At 46.0% G+C, this 24,348-nt stretch overlaps 1 protein-coding gene across 11 annotated transcripts in view; it reads left to right on the forward strand.

Moving 5' to 3' along the window:
• Window positions 1-24,348, forward strand: part of ZHX2 (zinc fingers and homeoboxes 2) — a 173,568-nt gene that overhangs the window by 116,433 nt on the left and 32,787 nt on the right. Inside the window, exon 3 of one of the 11 annotated variants that reach the window (XM_067017435.1) lies at window positions 6,742-6,881. The exons of the other annotated variants lie outside the window; for them this stretch is intronic. The gene's annotated coding sequence lies outside the window, so the exon portion shown is untranslated. The remainder of the gene's footprint in view (window positions 1-6,741; window positions 6,882-24,348) is intronic. 11 annotated transcript variants of the gene reach the window in all.

Raw genomic sequence — 24,348 nt, forward strand, 5'->3', positions numbered from 1 at the left:
TAGTGAAATGACACCTGTTAGGAATGGGACCGGGAGGAGCGTCCAGGTCTTGCAACTCCCCTTCAGAGGCTCTCTCCACGTGGATGCCTTGCCAGAGTTGCAGCGGATAACCAAGAGCCCAGCATCCCGCACACAGCTGAGTCACGCTGTGAGGGTGCGTGCCCCCGAACTCAGCCTCCTTTTCCCACTTCACCTTGCCTCCCGTGGCCTCTCCCACCGTCACGGTGACTCACAGCCGGAAAGGACAACGTGTTCTCTTCGGCCTCGTAGGTTTCCCCAAGTCCCTTCTCCTAGATTGCTTATGGAAAAATCGAAGGTGACTTTGCAAGAAATTTGTCACAAGTCCTGTGCTGATCATTTGGGGATTTCATTGGGAAAACTGTCCATCTCTTTCTGCTTTCGCTTTCTTGGCTTTGTGCCCTGAGAAAACATTCCCTCTCCCAGTTATGGGTGGTTAACAAGACCCCGTGCAAGCCTTGGATTCTAGCAGGGTTGCAGAATTTCTCAGGAGAGCAAATAAAAGCAGAAAAGGCTCCATTCGTGCGCCGTCTAAAGCAGACTCATTCATTCTCAGTTCTGACGGAGCCTCATTTTGTGATGGACTTGGGAAAGGGTTCGTTTGTGATAGCAGGTCCTTCTCCCCACTGTACAGTGGCCTGAGGGCCGACGAAAGTGATACATATTGTGTCCGGCAAGGAAAGGAAGTGACGGATTTTTAAGTCTCCAGCTCTCCTAAATGCAGGTGTCAAGCCGGGGGCTTTGGTGGTTTACCTGCCTCTCCTCCTCGTCCTCCTGCAGCCCATGGGATATTCAGCCGACCAACCAGCAGCACGCTCTGGTACCCAAGGCCATAGCGTGCCCAAGCCCGGGTACTGGTGGGGAAGGACAGTCAGGCCTCTTGCCTTGGTGGGTTTCAAACTGCCTGCCTTGAAGTGCAAATGGCAGGTGCTGGCTCCTCTGCGCCTTTCAGAGCCTCCGCCTGGCTCTTTTATGAGATTACAGGCGCTTTCATCTCAGCTTTGGCCCCGTTTTCCTCCTTCTCAGCAAGGCTCCAAAGACGGGCAACGAGGCGAGAACAAGGAGAGGAGGCTCATGCACGGCAGCGGCCCCGCTGGGCAGGGTTACCTGGCCTGCGCGTCCTCCCGCGGCGTCCCTTTGAGCCGCGGAGGCTGAGAAGGGAGCACCGGGACCAGGTTAAGAGGGGTCCTTCCCCCTTGGCGCCTGGAGGAAGTTGCAGTGCATCCTGGGAAGGCTCTAATCATCCCTTTGCTCTGTGCTGTTCACTTCAATCCAGTGGAGGGGGGCTCCGTTGCCTTTCTTTTTCTTTTCTTTTAAACCCAGAGGTACTTTTTTGAGGCTCGGGGCTGAGCACACAACCCGTCTCTTACGCTTTTGCTTTATGTGCGTACCTGCGCACACACCCTTCTTCTTTGCTGTATTTGCTCCTAATCTCGCTTGTCAGGTTTCCTCTCCTTTAACAGTCCAACCAGGGTTTCCTTCCCATTTTGCTCTCAATAAAAGGAAGGGGAGCTTCTACCCTCCCCCAATCCTGATTTCTTCCTTTCCATCCATCCATCCTCGCACTGAACTCTTTCTCATGGAGGCTTCCCTCTGGGCTAGCTGCTGTCCTTGGAACAGGAAATGCAACAAATACCAAAGCGGAGTCCGCCGTTCGTGTTCACGCTCCTTCTGATGCGCCTTGCCCGCTTCCTGCCCCTCCAGCTTCCCCTCCCAGCGCTCGTCTCCTGACCCCCACCCGCCCACATCCGCACCGTTCCCGGCCCCAGCCTTCCTTTCGTGCCTCTGAACTTCCGCTCATGCATCTTTCCCGGTCCGGGATGGGTCCCCGTCCACACCTTCACCTGGCTCCACCCTGCTCTCTGTGAAGCTCGCCAGCACCTCTGCCCTCACCCCAGGCAAGGAGCACCTCCCTCCTCCGAGCACGCTGAGCTCTCATCCCTCGGGGCGGTCTAACCGTGACCTGTGTTTCTCAGGGCTCCCAGCCTTGGGCTCACATATAGGTCACTACGCATGAGGCTTTGTCCCCTCCCATTGCGGTGGGGCTCCAGGCCCTGACCATCTCCAGCCCCCTAACTATTCCTGGGGGTCCTCAGGGGACGTGGTAGAGAGTCTTTAAGGAGCCACCATGAATGCATCTCCTGTTTCTGACAGAGTTGGGCCTCCAGTTCTTGCCCTTGTGAGGAGCGCCCCCCCCGCATCGGACAGAGTGTCAGTGTCCCCACAGTGTCCCCACCCCCATGGTGGGCTCTGCTATGACAAGGAGAATCTACCCCCCACCCCATGTGTTACATTCCATCACGGGGCCCTATAGCAGCACTGCTTCACGCAGAGATTTTCCTCTCAACAACTCTGTCCGTTTTTACTTGTCCCCTCCTCTCAGAGTTAGGCATGGATCCTTGGGATCTGGGCCAAAGGATGATCTGATGAAGATCAGGCACCAGGCTGTGGTCACAATTGCGTTTCCTTCTGATGACTCAGGCAGTGTTCCTGAGTCAGGGCATATGCCTTCTCTAAGGATACATTACCTCCCAGATAACTCTTAGGCCTTAGAATTCAAAAAATTATTGGTGGGTCTGTACTGACAGAATTCCAAATGTGCCCTAACATGTCTGAATCCTAAAACAAACAATATAAGCCAAGGAGGCACACACGTCACCATTATACTTTTCCTTGCCCAGAGCAGACATCAGTAATCAATTACAGTTCAGTGTCTATCTAGTAAAGCCATTAGGATTCTTCTCAAACACGCCATGCTCAAGGCACTGTAGACCACACCTCTACTCTGAAGCCTTTCTGGATCCCCGGAAAGCCTTGGAAATGTTTCCAATGGAAATGATTCCACCTTTTTTTTTTTTTTTTAACCTTTCATAACCCTCAGGATTTTGCTGCTCTTGTCTGGGCCCATTCGGGTTGTAATAATAAAACTAATGGTTAACATCTACTAACATCTCTTTTTTTAAATTGAGTTATAGTTGATGTATAATATTATATAAGTTTCAGGTGTAAAACATAGTGATTCACAATTTTTAAATATTGGCTATATTCCTTGTTTTGTTATATATCCTTGTAGCTTATTTATTTTATACATAATAGTTTGTAACTCTTAATCCTTTGCTTCCATCTTGTTCCCCCCGCTTCCCTCTCCCCACTGGTAGCCACTAGTTTGTTCTCTACATCTGTGAGTCTGCTTCCTTTTTGTTATATTTACTAATTTGTTGTATTTTTTAGATTCCACATATAAGTGATATCATACATTATTTGTATTTCTCTGTCTGACTTATTTCACTAAGCATAATATCTTCTAAGTCCATCCATGCTGTTGCAAATGGGGAAATTTCATTTTTTATGGCTGTGTAGTATTCCATTGTGTATATATACCACATCTTCTTTATCCACTCATCTGTTGATGGACACTTAAGTTGCTCCCATATCTTGGCTATTGTAAATAGTGCTGCTATGAACATTGGGGTGCATGTATCTTTTCAAATTGTGTTTTTGTTTCTTTCTTTTCTTTTTTTTTTTTTCAGATATATACCCAGGAGTGGAACTGCTGGGTAATGCAGTAGTTCTGGTTTTTTTAACTGAAGTATAGTTGCTGTACAATATTATATAAATTAGGGACTTCCCTGGCGGTCTAGTGGTTACGACTTCGCCTTCCAATGCAGGGGGTGCGTGTTCAATCCCTGATCAGGGAGCTAAGATCCCACATGCCTCACGGCCAAAAAACCAAAACATAAAACAGAAGCGCTGTTGTAACAAATTCAATAAAAGACTTTAAAAATGGTCCACATCAAAAAAAATAATCTTTTAAAAAAATTATATGTTACAGGTGTACAATATAGTGATTCACAATTTTTAAAGTTTATACTCCATTTATAGTTATTATAAAATATTGGCTATATTCCCCATGTTATACAATATATACTTGTAGCTTATTTGTACCTCTTAAACCCCTATTTTTAATTTTTTTTTGAGAAACCTCCATACTCTTCCACAGTGGCTGCACCGATTTACATTCCCACCATCAGCATGCGAGAGTTGCCTTTTCTCCACATCCTCACCAACATTTGTTATTTGTGTTCTTTTTGGTGATGGCCATTCTGACAGGTGTGAGGTGGTATCTCGTTGTGGTTGTAATTTGCATTTCTCTGATGATTAACGATGTGGAGCTTCTTTTCATGTGCCCATTGGCCATCTGTATGTCTTCCCTGGAAAAATGTCTATTTAGGCCTTCTGCCCAGTTTTTAATCTGGTTGTTGGGCTTTTTGGGTGTTGAGTTGTATGAGTTGTTTATATATTATATTTTGGATATTATCCCCTTATTGTCCATATCATTTGCAAATATTATCTCCTATTCAGTAGGCTAGGCTGTCTTTTCGTTTTGCCGATGGTTTCCTTTGCTGTGCAAAAGCTTTCAAGTTTAATTAGTACCATTTGTTTATTTTTGTTTTTGTTTCCTTTGCTTTAGGAGACAGATCCAAAAAAATATTGCTACGATTTACACCAAAGAGTGTTCCACCTATATTTTCTTCTAGGGGTTTTAAGGTTTTCAGTCTTACATTTAGGTCTTAAATCTACTTTATTTTTGTAGGTGGTGTTAGAAAATGTTCTAATCTCATTCTTTTACATGTCGCTGTCCAGTTTTCCCAGCACCACTTATTGAAGAGACTGTCTTTTCTCCACTGTATATTCTTTCCTCCTTTGTTATAGATTATTTGACTATAGGTGCCTGGGTTTATTTCTGGGCTCTCTATTCTGTTCCATTGATCTGTGTGTCTGTTTTCGTGCCAGTACCAAACTGTTTTGATTACTGTAGCTTTGTGGTATTCTACTGAGCTCTTGCCTTGACTCAGGCACTGTTCTAAGTGACTCTTGTTAAACAAATTTAATCCTCACAATCATATGACGTAAATGCCCTTATCATCCCCATTTTACAAATGAGGCAACTGAGACACAGGAGTGACACAGTTCCCAAGACAGAAACTGTGTCCTACCCACCTCTGTCATTTCAGCGGTTCAGCCAACATTTTTATTAGACAACCAGGCCCTGCATACCAGGCCCTGCAATAGGCCCTGCATACCAGGCCCTGCAATAGGCCCTGAGGACAAAAGTAGAACCTAGCAGGATGCTTGGGTGTAGCCCTTAAGAAATCATTTACTCTGAGTGCAGTTTTCATGGAGAGATAGGAGGATGGGAGTTAACTCAAGAAAAGGGGAGCTGAATTGGAGACTGAGGGAGTAATTTCATTCAAGGCACTTAAAATGAATGAACGAGAGAGGAAAGAACAAAGCTGGAGTCTGACCAATGTATTTTATCCCCTGACAGCCCTCGCTGTTCTTATAGAAGCAGGCTCTTCCCTCTCCAACACCCCCAGGCTCAGAGGATGGCATCAGAGTTTGTGAAAGAGCCGAAGCCACCTGGGGTGTGGGTGGGTGCCAGTGGGGAGGGCCCCGCCTTCGCATCCCCCTCAGCCTCACTGTTCCGACAGAGGCGCCTCTCCCAGCCCCCGTGCAGGATGGCAGAACCACTGCAGGCCACTCTCTCTTGTGGTCCTAGCTGTAGGGTCCTCATCACCAGGCCCCTCCAAGACCGGCTGTCAGCTGGTCCAGGTCCCCAGAACCTCTTCTTCCCCAGCAAATTCAGCAGTGCTGTTTTGCTTCTGTGGAAACAAGAACTTCAATCCAGGCATTTACCTCCTCACTAACCCCACTACCCTCGGCACCTTACCTGTCCCATCTTTTCCTTGCCTCCCACCCCACTTCCTCTGTTACACCCAGCTCCCTTCTCACCTGGTCCTCAGCAGACTCCACGGTTTGCTCGGGCCTCTGTGTCTTGGCCCAGACCAGATGTCAGCCAACCTTTTCTGTCAAGGGGCAGATAGTAAATATTTTAGGCTGTGCAGACCAGAGGGTCTCTGTTGCAACTACTCAGTTCCTCCGTGGAAGGATAAAAGCAAACATGGGCCTGGCTGTCTGTGTCCCAGTAAAGCTTTATTTATAAAAGCAAGAGGTAGATCATCAACCCCTGGCCCAAATTGTTCTCCCATCTGGAACATCTTTCCACCTCATTTTGTAACATCCATTCTTTCCTGCTGAAATGTCAAGGCTCAGCTGTGGTCCCACCTAGCCAGGAAAAATCTCCTCCCCACCACCACTGCCCTGTATGCTGATCTCCCCTTCACCAAGTTCTTTTCCTTATCATCTATTACTCCTTTGCATCTGTTACTTACCTCTCCCTACTTGGATGGTTAGCTTCTTAGGGTATACCTCTTAAATGTCCTAAAAGTGCCATTAGATGTAGCAATGTGCTGGATTCATAATCAGTACACAGTATACGATCAACAGTTTTGAAGATGTGCTCAACTGCAGTGTATGAGCAAGGGCATGGTTCTCTGTTTTTTCTGGTACAACACATGGAGGACAGCATGCCATTTATTCATCCCACATGTATTTATTAAGTACGCACTACATACTAGGTACTCCTTCTGTTAAAAGAATAAGTCATGTGCTAGCTTCAAGCTCTTACTAGCATAAATGTGTAATGACATCATGCTTGAAAACCACTGGATTAGGAAATCAAAGAAGTTCTCAGAGATGAGAGGATGGCAGTGATTACTCATCGAGCTGCATCTCCCGATTTATAAAGTACTTCTACAACTGTTATCTCATTTAATCATAGTGACAACCCTCAGAGGTGAATGGTGTTATCCCATTTTACAGATGAAAAGACTGGGCTCAGAGGTTATGGCCCTGCTTGCTTGAAGTCAGACAGCTTCTAAGAAGTGGAGCTTGACTCCAAAACTGTTTCAGCCGTGTTTTCTCTCCTAAAACAAAAGAAAACCACTCTTCTGATTCTAAAGGTAACAATCTAGGATATTATAGAAATTGTTGAAAAAATATAAAGCAGAAAATAAAAAGCATGAATAATTCCTCAGCCCATAGATAGCCAATGTTAACATCATCTGCATGTTTTGACAAATGTTTGTGTGTGTTAACACAAAATTGGAGTTCTCTTGCAAATACTGATAGGTAGCTGGACATTTTTTTAATGTATTTATTTTATTTATTTATTTTTGGCAGCGTTGGGTCTTTGTCGCTGTGGGCGGGCTTTCTCTAGTTGCGGCGAGCGGGGGCTACTCTTCGTTGCAGTGCGAGGGCTTCTCACTGCGGTGGCTTCTCTTGTTGCGGAGCACGGGCTGTAGGCGCGCAGGCTTCAGTAGTTGCGGTGCACGGGTTCCAGAGCGCAGGCTCAGTAGTTGTGGCGCACGGGCTTAGCTGTTCCGCGGCATGTGGGATCTTCCTGGACCAGGGCTCAAACCCGTGTCCCCTGCATTGGCAGGCGGATTCTTAACCACTGTGCCACCAGGGAAGCCCTTGTTTTGGTCTTTCTTAAAATCAAGGTATAAGGGAATTCCCCAGTGGTCCAGCAGTTAGGACTCCACGCTTTCACAGCTGAGGGAGTGGGTTCAATCCCTGGTCGGGGAACTAAGACCCCACAAACCATAGGATATGGACAAAAAAAAAAAAAAAAAAAAACCCAAAATAAAATCAAGGTATAATTTGCATACAATTTGATTCACACTTTTTAGTGAACGATTCTATGAGCTCTGATAAACCCATGTGGTTGAGTAACCATCACGAAAATCAAGACATAGAACATTTCTATCACCCCCCAAATTCCCTCGTGTCCCTTGGAGTCAGCCCCCACCCCAGCCCCTGGAAACCACTGCTTTTTCTCTAATTTTGCCTTTTCCAGATGTCAGGTAAATGGCATCATACAGTACATGGTGTAGCTTCATTTTTTACTTCACATATTATGAGTATGTTCCTACATCATTATATATTCTTCAAAAGTATTCTTTTTTAATGACTCCCAGGCACTCGTCCTCCTACGTGCTCTTCCACACACCGCGGCAGCCTCTGGGAGAATAGAAATGAGAGGTAGAATGTCATGTGGGAAAGAACAAGGGCAGAATGGATCTGCTAACCCTTATCACCCTTGATAGGAGGTGCTGGCTTTTCTGCCTTCGGGCCAAGGTAGCCGAGCTCCATGCAGACACACTGGACAATACCAAATGGTAATACATGACAGCAACATTTTCATCCAGCTCTGTGCCTTCAGAGCCCTTCCTTAGGCGTGACATCTTGAGATTCTCGGCTTCAGATCCAGTTTCCTCAAGGAAATGGAGATAAGAATGTTCCCTCCCCTGGGCCATTGTGGGGATGAAAGGAGACGGTGTGTGCGAAAGTGGGAACTACGTGCCCTCCACTTGGGCTGCTTTTCCCATTCCCTCCCCAGATGTCCAGGTCTACCTTCCTTTAAAAAGGAGAGACAAGTTGATGTTATCGAAACCTGTTGAAGACAGGTTGTCACCTAGTTGAAGCTGCCTCCTTACCATCATCAGAAGGATCCAGAAAGCACTGAAGAAAGGTAGCACTTTGGAGAGAACGAGACAAGTGTCAGAATCATGATCCTTTGGGAACAAATGCACTAGGGCCCCGTACGTGCAGGAGGCACCGCCTCAGTACAGGACAGGTGCGGGAGCTGCAATGACACCTGCAGTTCTTGGGACCAAAACACCTCAAGGCTTTTTCTGCCTTCATTTCGGATATTGGCGTTTTAGCGAGTTATTCCCCACCCAGCCCGGCATTTTCTCCTGCTACTCCCGGGGCCGGCTTCGACTTCTCCCAGCAAAGCAGAGTCAGTATCCTAGTGTGTTGCTATGGAAAGAAAGGCAACATCCCTCGCGAGTTCATGAAAAAAAAAGAAAGAAAGAAAGAAAAGGAAAAAAGAAAAAAAAATAGGACAAGCAGGTTTTTTTTTTTCTTTTTAAGTGTTATGAAACTGGGAGAAAAACTGTTCCACCACTAAATATATCCACTTACCAAATCAGCAGATGTTAGGGCTTATACAGCGTCAGACTCTCAGACCTACAGAAGACTCTTTGCAGAGCTTTTTCACAGTCACTGCTCCCTCAGAACTCTGAGAGGCTGCTTGAGATTTCTAGGTTGGTGGCAGGAACCTTCTGTGTTGGCCAAATGGATGATATGGCAGTCGTTTCAAGGGGGTACCTCTGAATAACTGGACTCTGTTGTGTTTATTTGTTTTAAAGGCCTTCCTCCTGTTCCCTCTCCCCTCCCCCTACCTTTCCTGTGTTAGGTCACCCCACTTTGGACTCCCTTGGGTTCCTTCCAAAAGCCAAGCCTTGGAGCCTGGGTTTGAACCCTAGCCCTGCCTTGGACTAGCTCTGGTCCTAGAGCATGTTCTTCTGAGCTCTTCGTGAGCATCTGAACTGCAGTTTCCATATTGGTAAAACACCTACTTTCAAGATTTTGTGAAGTATAGCAATAACACACGAAGCTCCTAGCACAGTGGCCAGCGCAGAGCTATTAGTAGCAATGTTGTGTAATAGAAAGAGATTCTCTTGTCTTCTAGTCACATTTCCTATCTGCCCTGGGGGCTGATGGGGGCTGCAGAGGGGGCAGGTGAGCTTGTGTCTATATCATGCTGCTGACGGAGCCAGCCAGGTGGCCCATCAGGTGTGGACCCCGCCTCAACCTCTAAGGCCTTCCTCGGTGTCATTCATTCATTCTGAAAATTACTTGCTGCTCTCAAAGTGCAGATGCAGAGCACCTTCTCACACTCTTGGTTGATATCTTGGGTCTGCCTCTATTCTGGTTAACTATTGCTGCCTAGAAACCACACCAAAACTTAGGAGCTTCTCAAACAGAAATCTGTTGTATCTCACAGTTCTGTGAGTGAGAAGTTCAGACAACGTAGCAGTTATGACTCATCTCTACTCCATGCTGTCTGGTTGAGATGACTTGAAATGACGGGGCCGGAACAGTGGGGACTGGCTGAGCATCTCTCTCTCTCTCTACGTGGGTAGCTTGGGTTTCCTCACAGCATGGCGGCCTCAGGGTAGTCAGACCTCCTACATGGTGGCCCAGAGCTCCAAGGGGAAGGAAGCAGAAGCTGCATGTCCTCTTAAAGGTCTTGGTCCAGGACTATCATAGTGTCACTTCTACCACATTCTTTTGGGCAAAGCAGCCACAGAGTGGCCCCAGTTCAAGGGGGTAGGGACAGGGACATGAACCCCACCTCTCAATAGGAGAAATGTCAAAGAATGTGTGGCCATCTTTAACCTGCCACAGTATCTGCCACAAAATCACCACACCTACCTGTCCGCTTGCCCTACAAGGAAAATCTCAGAAGCTGATGGTGGCACCCGAGAGCAGAACCAAAAGGCAAGACCAACATCACTGGTCACAGGTGAAGATGAAGCCCGGAGAGCATGCCTTTCAGGGTAGCTGGCTGCTCAAAGGGTTGTGTGCAAACCAGAATTTTCGAGTGACCACTGCCTGAGAATGCCCCCTGGGTATGCTCTCTGGCAGATCCCAATTGACAACACAACAACCCCTCAACTTCTCCCGAGCGTAAATGCCAAGTGTTCACACACCAGTTTTGCTGAAAGTGAGGCATTTCCCATCCAAGTCACTGTGCTCTTTCCTAATGAAAGGTGGGTCCAGGTTTTCATATTTAGCAGAAGCAGCCAGGTCAGCATTCACCACCTGGTCTCCAGGTCCTGGTTGCCTGGAAAGAAAAGATCTCTGCTCTGGGTGGCATGCTAGTTCCCTATGGCCGCCATTAACAAAGTACCACAAACGGGGTGGCTTAAAACAACAGAAATTATTGTCTCCCAGTGATGGAAACCAGAAGTCATGCTCCCCATGAGGGCGCTAGGGAAGGGTCTGTTCCAGACCTATCTCCTAGCTTCTGGTGGCCTCAGGCGTTATTTAGCTTGTCGATGGCCATCTTTTCCCTGTGTCTCTTCACATTGACTTCCCTCTGTGCAAGTCTGTCTCTGCATCCAAACTTCTCCTTTTTCTAAAAAACACCAGTCAAACTGAAGAGGGGCCCACCCTAATGACCTCATCTTTGCTTGATTACCTCTGTAAAGACCCTGTTTCCAGGTACTCACAGTCTGAGGTACTTGGGGTTAGGACTTCAACATATATTTGTGGGGGAGAGGCGGATTAAAATCAACCCAGAACAGGTGATGAGCAGAGATAGACTGGGGCCAAAGCCTGACCTCATGCCATCTCACTTCCAGTGTCTCTCTCTGTCTCTAGGGTCGTAACCTAGGCCATCAAAGGATAAGCTCCAGATGACAGTATTCCCAGTGCACAGAACAGTACTGGCATATATTAGGCTTGCAACACATATTTTATTAAAAGAATAAATGCACGCATGACTGAATGCAAGAACCAGTCAAATAATCAATGAATAGTGAGTGGCCCAGAGAGAGAGAGCAGAAGATCTAATATGCCCTATACCCTGTGGGTCCTGATCCTAAGCAGTGAGGTAGTTGAAGATCTCTGTTAGTTATTGCTGCGGTTACTTATGCTGCTAACAATACAACAGTATTAACAGGCCTCTTGTCATCCTTTGAAGTTGAGTCAGTGACATCCTGCTATTAAGAAAAATATAGGGGACAGAATTAGACCAAATGACCCTAAAATTTGTATGGAAACATAGAAGACCCTGAATAGCCAATGCAGTATTGAGAAAGGAGAACAAAGCTGGAGGTACAATGCTCCGTGATTTCAAACTATGCTTACAAAGCTACAGTAATCGACACAGTATGGTACTGGCACAAAAACAGACACATAGATCAATAAAGAGAGCCCAGAAATAAACCCACCCTTATATGGTCAATTAATCTACAATAAAGGAGGCAAAAATATACACTGGGGAAAAGACAGCCTCTTCAGTAAATGGTGTTGGGAGAACTGGACAGCTACATGCAAAAGAATCAAACTGGACTACTTTCTCACACCATATACAAAAATAAACTCAAAATGTCTTAAAGACTTAAATGTAAGACCTGAAACCATAAAACTTCTAGAAGAAAACATAGGCAGTATGTTCTTTGACATCAGTCTCAGCAAAAGATTTTTGGGTCTGTCTCCTCAGGCAAGGGAAACAAAAGCAAAAATAAACATGTGGGACTACATTAAACTAAAAAGCTTTTGCACAAGACAGCCTCTTCAATAAGTAGTGTTGGGAAAACTGGACAGCTACATGTAAAAGCATGAAATTAGGACACTTCCTAACACCACACACAAAAATAAACTCAAAATGGATTAAAGAACTAAATGTAAAGCCAGACACTATCAAACTCTTAGAGGAAAACATAGGCAGAACACTCTATGACATAAATCACAGCAAGATCCTTTTTGACCCACCTCCTAGAGAAATGGAAATTAAAAACAAAAATAAACAAATGGGACCTAATGAAACTTAAAAGCTTTTGCACAGCAAAAGAAACTATAAACAAGACGAAAAGACAACCCTCAAAATGGGAGAAAATATTTGCAAACGAAGCAACTGACAAAGGATTAATCTCCAAAATATACAAGCAGCTCATGCAGCTCAATATCAAAAAACAAACAACCCAACCCAAAAATGGGCAGAAGACCTAAATAGACATTTCTCCAAAGAAGACATACAGATGGCCAAGAAACACATGAAAGATTGGTCAACATCGTTAATCATTAAAGAAATGCAAATCAAAACCACAATGAGGTATCACCTCACACTGGTCAGAATGGCCATCATCAAAAAATCTACAAACAATAAATGCTGGAGAGGGTGTGGGGAAAAGGGAACCCTCTTGCACTGTTGGTGGGAATGTAAATCGATACAGCCACTATGGAGTACAGAATGGAGGTTCCTTAAAAAACTAAAACTAGAACTACCATATGACCCAGCAATCCCACTACTGGGCATATACCCTAAGAAAACCATAATTCAAAAAGAGACATGTACCACAATGTTCATTGCAGCTCTATTTACAATAGCCAGGACATGGAAGCAACCTAATTGTCCATCAACAGATGAATGGATAAAGAAGATGTGGCACATATACACAATGGAATATTACTCAGCCATAAAAAGAAACGAAATTGAGTTATTTATAGTGAGGTGGATGGAGCTAGAGTCTGGCATACAGAATGAAGTAAGTCAGAAAGAGAAAAACAAATACCGTATGCTAACACATATATATGGAATCTTAAAAAAAAAATGGTTCTGATTAACCTAGGGGCAGGACAGGAGTAAAGACATAGATGTAGAGAATGGACTTGAGGACACGGGGAGGGGGTAGGGCGAGCTGGGACGAAGTGAGAGAGTGGCATGGACCTATATACACTACCAAATGTAAAATAGATAGCTAGTGGGAAGCAGCCGCATAGCACAGGGAGATCAGCTGAGTGCTTTGTGACCACCTAGAGGAGTGGGATAGGGAGGGTGGGAGGGAGGTGCAAGAGGGAGGGGACGTGGGGATATATGTATATGTATAGCTGATTCACTTTGTTATACAGCAGAAACTAATACAACATTGTAAAGCAATTATACTCCAATAAAGATGTTTAAAAAAGAAAAAAGCTTTTGCACAGTGAAGGAAGCTGTCAACCAAACAAAAAGGCAAACTACTGAATGGGAGAAGATATTTGCAGACGATATATCTGATAAGGGATTAATATCCAAAATACAAAGAACTCATACAACTGACCATTAAAAGAAAAATACCCGATTAAAAAATGGGTAGAGGACTTCCCTAGTGGTGCAGTGGTTGAGAATCCACCTGCCAATGCAGGGGACACGGATTTGAGCCCTGGTCCGGGAAGATCCCACATGCTGCAGAGCAACTAAGCCCGTGCACCACCACTACTGACCCTATGCTCCAGAGCCCGCGAGCCACAGCTACTGAAGCCCGCACGCCTAGAGCCCGTGTTCCGCAACAAGAGAAGCCACCGCAATGAGAAGCCCACGCACCGCAACGAAGACTAGCCCCCTCTTGCCACAACTAGAGAAAGCCTGCACGAAACAATGAAGACCCAATGCAGCCAAAAATAAATAAATAAATATATATATATATATATATATATATATATATTTTTTTTTTTTTAATGGGCAGAGGACCTGAATGGATCTTTTTCCAAAGAAGACATACAGATGGCCAGTAGGCATATAAAAAGATGCTCAACATCACTAAACATCAGGGAAATGCAAATCAAAACCACAATGAGATGCCACCTCACACCTGTCAGGATGGCCATCATCAAAAAGGCAAGGGATAACAAGTGTCGGCAAAGATGTGGAAAAAAGGGAACCCCTCACGCACTGCCGATGGGAACGTAACTTGCTGCGGCCACCCCCAGGGAGTCTGGCTCAGTTGGTATGGGATGTGGCCTGAGGGTCGGGGTACTTAAGAGCCCCTCTGCTGACGCCAGTGTGAAGCCAGGGTGGAGAGTCCCTGCCCTAAAGAAGCATCTTTCCTTACAAAGTTAGACTGTCCAACTGCTGTCACTTTGTCATTAGCTATTAATTTGCGTGATTTCTTAATTAAAGGCTGTGTCTCCTATCTCTCTCTACCTCCCTCTTATAAAGACACTTGGGATGGCATTTAGGGCCCACCCAGATAATCCAGGATGGGACTTAACTTTTGTTGTTGTTGTTGTTTATCCATTCGCTATATAATAGTTTGCATCTACTAATCCCAAACTCCCAATCCATCCCTCCCCCACCTCTCCTTCTCCTTGGTAACCACAAGTCTGTTCTCTATGTCTGTGGATCTGTTTCTGTTTCGTAGAGAAGTTCTCTTGTGTCATATTTTAGATTCCACATATATGTGATATCGTATGGTATTTGTCTTGCTCTTTCTGACTTCTCTTAGTATGATAATCTCTACGTCCATCCATGTAGTTGCAAATGGCATTAATTTCATTCTTTTTTAAGGCTGCGTAGTATTCCATTGTATATATACATATATCACATCTTCTTTATCCATTCATCTGTCAATGGACATTTAGGTTGTTTCCATGTCTTGGCTATTGTGAACAATGCTGTTACGAACTGCACGTATCATTTCGAATTGTAGTTTTGTCTGGATATATGAGGATGGGCCTAACTTAATCACATCTTCAATGTTCTTTTTTACATATGAGGTAACAGTCACAGGTTCCAAGGATTGGGACCTGGACATCTTTGGGAGGGCCATTATTCAGCCTACCACAGGGATTGTTATTTTTGTCCACCTTCGTAGCGTCACAACCTAATGCAGCACCTGGGACATAGTGACATAGTGAACAAATAGATGAATAGTGTAAACTCAATGCATTGGCTGATTACATTGTGTTAGGAATCAGACGCATAGGGACCCAGAAGGAGGGCTGGAGGCAAGCTGTGGAAGTGCCAGGCAAGGAGGGATTAAACGTGGTGCTTTCTGAAACGCACGTCAGTCTACACCACACATCACACACCTTCTCCCTCCTCCCCGTTCACTAGCTTTCCGTTACCCTCAGGATAAAGTCCAGCGAGGCTCCTGCTTACCTCTCCCAACTCCCCACACCTCTCTCCTAACACCTCATACCACCTATTTATATACGGCACTCTTGCATTATCACTGCTTCTGTAACTTTCTGTCTCCTCTACTAGATTATACTCCACCCGAACAGCTCTAAGCTTCGCTCACCCCCCCTCCCCTATCTCCAGCCCCGAGGACAGAACCTGGCACATAGTGGGTATTTCAAATATCTGTTAAGTGAGCAAAGGAACTTCAGGCTAATGGGTTGTTAAAAGCCAGGCAGCTTTGCTTTTGAGAATATTGGCTTATCAGGGGAAACTGGGCTGTTGGCTCACTCCGAAATGCCTAGACTAGAGGCCTGGCTGATAAGTCATCAAAATATATCTGGGGGGGGGGGGCGGGGATGGGGGGGAGATGCAAAGAGCCTGCTGGGGGCAGAGGTTTCAGGGAGAAAAGTGTGTGAGTTTTGGTAAGAGCCTTGGAATCATGTCTTGAGAGACCCTGAAAGCTCACCAGACAAGTTGGAATGGGATTCAGTGGAGAATGGGACCCATGACTGGTCGTTACTGACGTAAGAGGTGGAGTAAAGTCAGAGATTGGGGGAGATGTGCCTGGCAACGGGCACAAGGCAGATCGGAACGGCGGAGACCGTGGACGGAAGGAAAGTCATTCCCTTTCGGCAGTCCAGACGAGGTGTGATGATGGTTTGGACTGGTGCGGAAACGTGGACAGTGTTACAAGCAAATGATAGAGGCTGGATTCAGAAGGAAGGACAGATACTTGTGAGCTAAAGTAGCCCTGGGCACACAAAGGAGGAATGGCACCAAGGTGACGTAGTGTCACCAGCGCAGGTGACAGAGGGTCTGGGGCCCCTGCAGGCAGAAAAATGTGGAAGTCAGGTGATCATCTTGGCGTTGGAACAAGTTGGGTTTGCAGAAAAGAGACTAGGACGTCCTATTACGATTGTTATTGTGGTTGCTATTACTATGCTTACTCTCTAATTGGTTAGAATATTTACATTCAATACTTTCCATATACCAAGTTGTACTACGCTTTTCCTCGATGGATCGTATTATTTGATTCTCACAACAGCCTTCTGAGGAATACTTTCAGTTAGTATCCCCATGATACAAATGAGAAAACTGAGATCTCCTTTTCCCTCTGAACTGCTCTGTCCCTCGAACAAGATGATATTATAACGTGTTTCTTTTTAATACCACTCATGACACTGACATACTAATTTTTTTTATTTCTTCCCCTGTGAGCCTGCTGATATTTCATCAAGCAATGCTCAGGGACCATTCTGACCCATTCAGTCAGCCAAGAAGGAACCCCATTTCTCATTCGTGTATAGGGTTTTGCTTCTTGATATTCATCAGCATATATTTTGTTAATATTTTGACCAAGCTCCCACACCCAGGGTCATAGCATGTTGGAGCCTTACGACTGTCAGCTGGAAATTCCTCTGGAAAAGGACAAAAAACTCACAAAGTCAGGCCCCTCATGTCTGAAAAAAAAAAAAATCCACTAAGTGTTATTTTGTTTCCTGTCCTTATATACACAAAACTCACAGTCTTTTCACACTGATTTATGGAGTACATCAATTGCCAATAAAGACCTAACTGTATAGGAAGCTCTGGATGCCACGTGGTTGGTTATAATTAATTAATATTGTATCCCACCAAAAAAACGAAACCACAAAGGCAAACGAAGGATCGGGCTTGGGGTCGGACATCAGTTCGGCAGGCCAGCTCAGCGCTGTACCTGCTATTTGTACAACAGGAAGGTCACAGTAGAGAGCTGGTGTAAAGAAGGTTCCGAGACAGATCACGGAAGGAAACCTCTTCTCAGCCTCAGGGGCCTTATGGGAAAATAGAGGCTATACTATTTCCCACCCGGCCCCCTGAGGATTAAGAGCTCCGACATGAAGATGTTCATAAAAACGTCCTGTGAGCTGTAACGCACGTTCCAGACCTGAGGGATGCTCGCTACCGTCAGCCTCGTTACTGTTATTATCATTGATGTGGAGGAGACAGGGAGGGCTGTTGGCAAAGAGGAACACGCAGACTAGTAATTTTCTACCAAAGGGTAGCAGTTTGCAAAATTGCTCAGAAAACGTGCAAGGGGGATGCTGGAAGAGTAGGGAACCCCTACAGGTTCTTTCTCAAGCTTAAATTGTAAAACAAACAAACAAAAACAAATCATTCTTTTCTCGGGCCCTTTCACACGAGACTGATTTGGTCAGAATTTTGCCCCCATGGTGAAGGAGATCCCCGAAGAGACCCTGCCTTCCCATTTCCCTTGTGAGTCCCCAGCGTGTTGGGGGTGGGGAAGCTCGGGACACGACCAGACTTGAGGGCTGGGAGGGGGAATGCCAGTGGGTGGCTGGCATACCCGCTCCTGCCCCCATCCCCCAGCCCTCGGTCTATTCAACCAAGACATCGTGTCGGCAAAGCCAACCAGAACCCTCTCCCTTTCAACCCAAGGCTGGTCCTCGGTGCTGTCACGGGAGCCCTCCCTGGTCTGAGAGCTGTTCCAGGTCCAGGTGGGGCAGGCCTTGCCGACGGCCACCAGAGACCCCTTGTCCAAAGCCCCCTGGTCCATGCACCATTCCAGGGCATTGGTACCTCTCTAAGCCTCAGTTTCCTCGTTTGTAAAATGAGTGGGGCTGGACAAGCCTGGATTCAAGTTTGTAGCCTGTGGTCCGTAGTTGTGCGAGCATACTGGCTTTCACCCTGCCTGGCCGAAGCCGTTTAGTTGTGTTAGGGTGCAGCTGTGCAAGGGGCTCCGTGTCTGCACCCCCGGGAGCCAACAGTATTTCCACAGGAGCTGTGCACAGCTGGCTGCATGGGAGGGGCTGAAGTTTGTGCTCTGGGCCCAGAGAGGAAGATGCCACCATGTAGTGACCTACCACAGGACATCCATCCCTTACATGACCTTTAACAGCAAGAAGGAAGGACGAGGGAGAGGGAGAGGGCAGGGAAGGGGGAAAGAAAGGAGACAGAGAGGAATAATCGTGGGGGTGCAGCTGAGGGTGGAGGTCAAACGTGCAACCCATCGTGACTCACTTGGAGCGGTTCCATCGGCATCACTGGGAGCTTTGGAACACACCGAAGCTTGGTCCCCACCCCAGGTTTCTCGTGTAATCACCCGGGGGTGTGGCCTGAGCATCAGGATGTGTAAGCAGATGCGATTTATGACTTTAAGGGATCTTTCTGGAGGACTAGTGAGTTGGGGAGGGTGGGGCATGAATGGGAAGCTGGGAGGCCAGGCAGGAGGCGATCACAGGGGCCCAGATGAGAGGCAGTGGCGACCTAGGTCAGGCTGGTGGCCGTGGGAGGTGGGGGAGGAAGGTGAATCCGGAACCTGATTTGGAGGGAGAGCAAACAGGCCGTGCTGGTGTGAAATCTGTGCACGCTCACGTGTGTTTCTCTAAAGACCGCCATCTTAGAATCTGTAGCAGAGGGAATCATCCTAACTGTGGCAATTTTGTGGAAGCTGAAGGCAGCAGATCCTGGCCTTGTGGATCAGAGTCCAACAGGGCTGTGGCCTCCAGCTCATTACTCATTCCTAAGAGACAGCAGCCTACTTCTCCAGGGCTGGTGGAACTGGGGCCTCCAGCTTCTGTCTGGGAGCAGGAAGCAGCTCACCCAAGAGGAGGTGTGGAGTGACAGGAAAGTCACAGGCTGCAAACCTCACTCAGCTGGCCCACGGTAGGGGTGTCCGATGGCTGCTGTAACAAATGACCACAAAGGTGTTGGCTCGAGACAGCACAGATTTGTTCTCTTAAAGTTGTCGAGGTCAAGAGTCAACAATCAGATCCACAAGACTCAGGTCAAGGTGTTGGCAGGGCTAGATTCTTCTGCCGGCTCCTTGCCTCTTTCAGTTTCTAGTGGCCGCCTGCATTCCTTGGCTTGGGGCGCCTTCTTCCGTCTTTACAGCACAGCACTCCAATCTCTGTGTCCATCCTCACGTCGCCCTCTCCTCATCTGCAGTCAGATTTCCCTCTGCATCCCTCTATTAGGACACGTGTGGTTATATTTAGGGCCCCCTCGGATAATCTAGGATAATCTCTCCATCTCACTAGCCTTAATTTAATCACATCATCAAAGTTCCTTTTGCCATATAAGGTGACATCCACAGGATCTAGAGATTAGGACCTGGATATCTTTGAGGCCCATGATTCAGCCTGTGGTACCCTGGGCCCTGTGCAAAGAGATGCAGAAATACAACCCCTGGATGTAGCTTAAATCTGTGAGATTTTTGTCTGGGATTTAACTGGCTTGGATGAATGGCTTTGTGGAGGACATTCTATCAGAGAATTCGAGTAAACCTTCAGCCTTTATCCCAGGCTTTGAGATGAAGGGAAGTCCCTTCGAGGTAGAGATGAAAGGGGTTCAAGAGAAAGCTGTGGGTTTGGGGATGCAAAGGAGGGGCTGGAGGGATGGAGGGAGGGGTGGGGGCTAGAATGGAGAAGGGGATCTGACGGAATCTAAGCGTCTGCTGAAAAGCCCTGGCTCGCCCTGATCCATGCCTGGGGAACAGAAAAATCTCACTTCTCTCCCAGCTCCGAGAAGATGAAGTGTGTGCAAATCACCTGCAGGAGCAAAAGGAAAAGGTTACCCTGGGAATTGTCGATATGATAAATCCCTGCAGTCTCACAGCGTCTCTAAATGTTTTGATAGCAGAATATGATGGATTGTAAATCAGAGTAGGCCCATCTTAAACATTTGAGAGCACCTTATTTATTTATGTATGTGACACGTAAAACCAGAATTGATTCCTTTTTCTTTCTGTCTCAGGGAGGTTTTTTTTTCCTGCTTTCAGAAACACATTACTCTTCCCCCAGCCCCGGTTTTCTGTGTCTGTGGGTGTGTGGGCCTGTATGTGGTGGTGGCTGTTATGATTCTTTCTACCCAGAAAAAGGATGCTTTGCCTTGAAGAAGATGATAGCACCGGGAACTAACTGCAAAAATAATGAAGCCACTTCGCGTCAGAATATGTCTTAATCTTGTTGCTTTTTATTTTTCACAAGATTATTGCTCAGAGAAAGAGAGGGTGTAAAGATGCTACAATGTGATAGATTTGCGCCATGAAACCCAGGCAGACATATACAGAGACTATTTCCCGGTTGTCCTGGCTTGGATCTACAGTCATGAAGTATCAAGCCCCTCCATGGGATCAAATTAAACTTGTTGTCATACTCTTTCTACAACACGAATTCCTGCTTTATAAATTCATCACAGTGGTAAGCGTTGGATGGAGCCTCGATTCACACCCAAGTCTGTTCTAATTCCAAAGCTAGTAGACTTACCCACTCTGCTTAACTGGCTTCTTAAGGCTCAGTTCAGCTCAAAACAGCTTGATTCCACGATGACATTGAGGACAGACAGCCAACCCAGCAGAACCCATCACCCCAACACAACCACCTCTGGGAGAAACGTCACCCACCTGCCTGGGCAGATAGGCCATGAGATACTGGGTCCTCTCGCCATACTTACATCCTGTCCCTTCCCAAATCTCAAGGTTGGCCTTACCTAACAGGCAGGCCTAGGGCACCTCTACGAGCCTCCCAACTCTGATGCCCTGCGAACCTTCTTATTCTGGTTTTTCTCCTTTGGCTTCTCTCGTTAAAGGCAGAGAATGGCGTTTGGGTGCAAAGTCTTTATTTATAAGCCTTCAAGATACTGCTTCATTTTGACTTCAAAAAACCGTATGCTCTTAGAGGAAAACATAGGAAAAACACTCTTTGACATAAACCACAGCAAGATCTTTTTTGACCCACCTCCTAGAGTAACGGAAATAAAAACAAAAATAAACAATTGGGACGTAATTAAACTTAAAAGCTTTTGCACACCAAAGGAAACCATAAACAAGACAAAAAGGCAACCCTCATAATGGGAGAAAATATTTGCAAATGAAACAACAGACAAAGGATTAATCTCCAAAGTATACAAACAGCTCATGGAGCTCAATATCAAAAAACAATCCAATTTAAAAACTGGGCGGAAGACCTAAATAGACATTTCACCAAAGAAGACATACAGATGGCCAAGAGGCACATGAAAACTGCTCAACGTCACTAATCATTAGAGAAATGCAAATCAAAACTACAATAAGGTATCACCTCACACGGGTCAGAATGGCCATCATCAAAACATCTAGGAACAGTAAATGCTGGAGGGCTTCCCTGGTGGTGCAGTGGTTGAGAATCCGCCTGCCAATGCAGGCGACACGGGTTCGAGCCCTGGTCCAGGAAGATCCCACATGCCACAGAGCAACTAAGCCCGTGAGCCACAACTGCACTCTAGAGCCCGCAAGCCACACCTGCTGAGCCCGAGTGCCACAACTACTGAAGCCCACGCGCCTAGAGCCCGTGCTCCGCAACAAGAGAAGCCACCACAATGAGAAGCCCGCACACCACAACGAAGAGTAGCCCCCGCTCGCCACAACTAGAGAAAGCCCACGCGCAGCAACGAAGACCCAATGCAGCCAAAAATAAATAAATAAAATAAATAAATTTTAAAAAATAATAATATAAATAAATAAATACTGGAGAGGGTGCGGTGACAAGGGAACCCTCCTGCACAGTTGGTGGGAATGTAAATTGATACAGCCACTATGGAGAACTGTATGGAGGTTCCTTAAACTAAAAGTAGAACTACCATATGATCCAGCAATCCCACTACTGGGCGTATACCCTGAGAAAACCATAATTCAAAAAGAGACTTGTACCACAATGTTCATTGTAGCACTATTTACAATAGCCAGGACAGGGAAGGAACCTAAATGTCCATCGACAGATGAATGGATAAAGAAGATGTGGTGCATATATACTGTGGAATATTACTCAGCCATAAAAAGAATCGAAATTGAGTTATTTGTAGTGAGGTGGATGGACCTAGAGTCCGTCATACAGAGTGAAGTAAGTCAGAAAGAGAAAAACAAATACCGTATGCTAACGCATATATATGGAATCTAAAAAAAAAAAAAAAATGGTACTGATGGACCTAGTTGCAGGCCAGGAATAAAGATGTAGACATAGAGAATGGACTTGAGGACACAGGGTGGGAGGGGGAAGCTGGGGCGAAGTGAGAGAGTGGCACGGACATATATACACTACCAAATGTAAAATAGATAGCTAGTGGGAAGCAGCAGCATAGCACGGGGAGATCAGCTCGGTGCTCTATGACCACCTAGAGGGGTGGGATAGGGAGTGTGGGAGGGAGGCTTAAGAGGGAGGGGATATGGGGACATATGTATACATATAGCTGATTCACTTTGTTGTACAACAGAAACTAACACAGTATTGTGAAGCAATTATACTCCAATAACAATCTATTAAAAGAAAAAAAACGTATGCTATGGTTTTGTTTTTTAATCCACTTTATACAAAGTATTCCTTGGGATTAAAATTTCTCTTACTATTTGATCTAGACTCACAGGTGACTTTTCCCTCCCTCTTTTTCGGAGCTCTCAACTCATCTCATGCTCATCTATCCCTGAATGGTCCCAAGTAGGGAAAAGAACTTTTTCCCATTATGAAACCGTTGAAGAGTTTTGTTTTCATGTTAGCAAGTGAAAAGTTGTACTTTTCAATGCAGCTTTTTAAGACCTTTCCAAACATAGTATTTTGAGAGGGAATATAATTTTTAAATAATAACTGAATAATTTGAAAATTACTTTGCAGTGAACATCAAATGTCACAGGTAGTCAGTGAGTCTCTGCCTCTGTTTTCATTGATACTCATTACTGTGTCAGGTTTACTGTTTCTTGATATGAAGAGCTCAGCTTAGATGTCCTCTCCTCAAAGAGGCTTTCCTGATTACCTCCTTGAAAGTAGGTCTTGGGGAATCCCTGGTGGGCCAGTGATTAGGACTCTGTGCTCTCATTGCCAAGGGCTGGGGTTCGATCCCTGGTTGGGGAACTAAAATCCCACAAGGCAAGTGGCGTGGCCAAAAAAAAAAAAAAAAAGATGAAAGTAGGTCTTAAGTCACCGTCACATCATTTTTTTTTTCTTTTTTTAAAAAAATGTATTTATTTATTTATTTTTGGCTGCGTTGGGTCTTTGTTGCTGCACATGGGCTTTCTCTAGTTGTGGCGAGCGGGGGCTACTCTTCATTGTGGTGCGCGGACTTCTCATTGCGGTGGCTTCTCTTGTTGTGGAGCACGGGCTCTAGGCGTGCGGGCTTCAGTAGTTGTGGCACTCAGGCTCAGTAGTTGTGGCTCGTGGGCTCTAGAGCGCAGGCTCAGTAGTTGTGGTGCACGGGCTTAGTTGCTCTGCGGCATGTGGGATCTTCCTGGACCAGGGCTTGAACCCGTGTCCCCTGCATTGGCAGGCGGATTCTTAACCACTGCGCCACCAGGGAAGCCCCTGTCACATCATTTTTAAGAACTCTTTGAAGAGTAAATACTTAACCACTATCTACAAGTTATTTGTCTCCTATTTTCTGTCTCCCCCTCCTAGATCACGGGCACCTTGAAAGCAGGAATCTTATGTCTTATTTCCTGAGTATCAAAGCAGTGTCTGGCATAGAGCAGGCACTCAAGAAGGAATGAAGGAATGTATGAATGAGTGAATGAATGAATGAACGAACGTCTGAGCTGTGTTCTCTTTTCCAAGGTGCATGTTTCTGCTTCCAAAGAATAGGTCTTCTGCTGTATTTCCCTTTAAAAACACCAGGACTGTTGTAGGACAGGAATGGAGCACTGAGGTGAAATCGGGTAGCAGAAAGCACCTGTCACAACCGGTTCCCAATACTCCTAAGGAGGTTTTGAAGATGAGGATGACATGGTCAGATTCACGTTTAGAGACATGACGTTTAATCATGGCGTTCGTTGTGACGTAGGCAGTGGCAAGAAATCTGTTTCTGAAAACAGAGCACTGCAGTTTGTGAAGGAGGTACTTTTATCGATTAGCAAGGACTCCGGGTTAGCACCATATGAATGGCGCTCC

This window comes from Kogia breviceps, chromosome 17 (assembly GCF_026419965.1).
Source record: "Kogia breviceps isolate mKogBre1 chromosome 17, mKogBre1 haplotype 1, whole genome shotgun sequence".
Taxonomy (NCBI): domain Eukaryota; kingdom Metazoa; phylum Chordata; class Mammalia; order Artiodactyla; family Physeteridae; genus Kogia; species Kogia breviceps.